Source organism: Aquarana catesbeiana, linkage group LG01 (assembly GCF_042186555.1).
Source record: "Aquarana catesbeiana isolate 2022-GZ linkage group LG01, ASM4218655v1, whole genome shotgun sequence".
NCBI lineage: Eukaryota > Metazoa > Chordata > Amphibia > Anura > Ranidae > Aquarana > Aquarana catesbeiana.
In genome coordinates, this window is record NC_133324.1 from 908,037,445 (window position 1) to 908,040,165 (window position 2,721).

Sequence of the window (2,721 nt, forward strand, 5' to 3'; positions counted from 1 at the left end):
AGTGGTTCTCAACTCCAGTCCTCAGGACCCACCAACAGGCCAGGTTTGCAAGATAGCTGAAATACATCACAGGTGATATCATTTGCTGCTCAGTGATTGCAGTATTCTAGTCTGCAACTCCCCAAGTTAATACTTAAAATCTGGCCTGTTGGTGGGTCCCGAGGACTGGAGTTGAGAACCACTGGCCTAGGCCATCTTTATGTAGAGCAACAATTCTTTTTTTTCAGATCCTTAGAGAGTTCTTTGCCATGAGGTGGCATGTTGAACTTCATGTGACCAGTATGGGAGAGCGTTAACACCAAATTTAACACATCTGCTCGCCATTCACACCTGAGACCTTGTAACACTAATGAGTCACATGATACGGGGGGGAAATGGCTAATTTTGACCAATTTGGACATTTTCATTTAGGGGTGTACTCACTTTTGTTGCCAGCGGTTTAGACATTAACGGCTGTGTGTTGAGTTATTTTGAAGGTACAGCAAATTTACACTGTTATACAAACTGTACACTCACTACTTTACATTGTAGCAAAGTGTCATTTCTTCAGTGTTGTCACATGAAAAGATAGAATAAAATATTTTCAAAAATGTGAGGGGTGTACTCATTTTTGCGAGATACTGTATATATATAATGACAAGTCATCAAAACCTGGTCCGTTAATCCTTTGTATTCTAACAATAAGGCGCATGTCCAATAATTAAACATTTCATCTTAAAAAAAACTGACCTGACCAAGACAGACAGGCTGGCAAGGACACCAATAATCAGAGAAGCAGCCAACAGGCCCATGGTAACTCTGGAGGAGCTGCAGAGATCCACATTTCGGGTGGGAGAATCTTTCCACAGGACAACTATTAGTCGTGTACTCCACAAATCTGGCCTTTATGGAAGAGTGGCAAAAAGAAAGCAATTGCTGAAAGAAAGCCATAAGAAGTCCCCTTTGCAGATTGTGAAAAGCTATTATTATACAGGATTTATATAGTGTTAACAGTTTGCGCAGCGCTTTACAACATGACGGCAGACAGTACAGTTACAATACAATTCAATACAGGAGGAATCAGAAGGCCCTGCTCGATAAAGCTTACAATCCAGGAGGGAGGGTCAAGTGATACAGAAGGTAATAACTGAGGGGAATGATCTGATGGAGAAAATAAAAGTACAGTTGTTAGGTGGAGGCAGGATAGGCTTCTCTGAAGAGGAGGGTTTTCTTTTTTTTTTTTTTTTTTTTTTATCAAAAGGTGTTTATTGAACAAGTTTTGACATTTACCAGCAATGCAGTAGCAAAAGGTTACATTTACATTACGTATTCATCTTAATGGTCTTTACATTTCTGCAGTCTTCACGGCTTTCAGGTCCACCATATACTGAGGTACATATATACATACGTTTCAACTGGTGTTGAGCAGTTGAGCACTTCAAACTTATTGAGGTCCCCCCTGAGGTCCCCCTGCAGAGCCTTGTAAAATTCTAGACATCACCAGTTCCCTGGGGCTTAGTCCAATGGTGTCCAGCCAAGACGCCCATATTCGTTCGAATCTACCTGGGCTTCCCCTGTGTTGGTAAATATATCTCTCCATGATCAAGGTGTTCCCCATATGTGTTATCCATGAGGCGACTGTGGGTGGTGAGATTGATTTCCATCACATCAGAACGAGTTTACGGGCTTGGAACAATGCTCTGGAGCACGGGTCTCAAACTAGCGGCCCTCCAGCTGTTGCGAAACTACAAGTCCCATCATGCCTCTGCCTGTGGGAGTCATGCTTGTAACTGTCAGGCTTGCAATGCCTCATGGGACTTGTAGTTTCGTAACAGCTGGAGGGCTGCGAGTTTGAGACCCCTGCTCTAGAGAATGCTATTCTCACCACTTCCCCTGGGATAACCTCCTCCAGAATTCCTAAGATACAGTAAATTGGGTCCAAGGGGACAGTTGTCTGAAACACTTGATTAAGCATCCCAAGTACCGCCTTCCAATACCGGTGGAGCTTTTGGCATCTCCATAGTAGGTGAATTAGATCTCCCTGGTGTTTCCCACACTTGTCACACAGGGGGTCTGGCCTCCTACCCATCTTATGTACTCTGAGCGGGGTGTAATGCACACGAGCGCTATGTATAATTGGGAGACTTTTTGGCCTACATTAAGAGAGCATGAGGTGATTGATTGCAGGGCTTCCTCCCATTGGTTTCCCATAAGTGGGCCTATGTCTTTTTCCCATAGGGATGGTGCCTTAATGGTGTGATCCCTTAAATGGTGTGTCAATAACATTTGGTAGTAATTTGAAATGATCCCCTTGGTTTCAGTGCTTGTTTGTAGAAGGTGAAAGGTGGGGGTATTGGACATAGTCCAATGGGTAGCATTTCCTTGCATGCCTACAGCGTGCCTGAGCTGGAGATAGGAGTAGTACATGTTAGAGGGTAAATTAAATCTGTTTTGTAGCTCAGGGAAGGAAAACAGCTTGCCGTCTTGGAATACTTGTGACAGCAAAGTTACACCAAAGGATCGCCACTTGAATCCCTGCTGCAACTTCGCCAGTTCGACATAAGAAAGGTTCCCCCATATCGGGCTATATTCAGTGAAGCCCAGCACCTCTTGCATCTGTCTACCCTTATTCCAGATTTTCTGGATTAGAGTAAGGGTGGGTGTCAGTTTAGTAGATTTACGAAACATCTGTGCCTCCAGGCCCAACGGAACGGTTTCCGCTCCAGATCTGATCAGCATCAA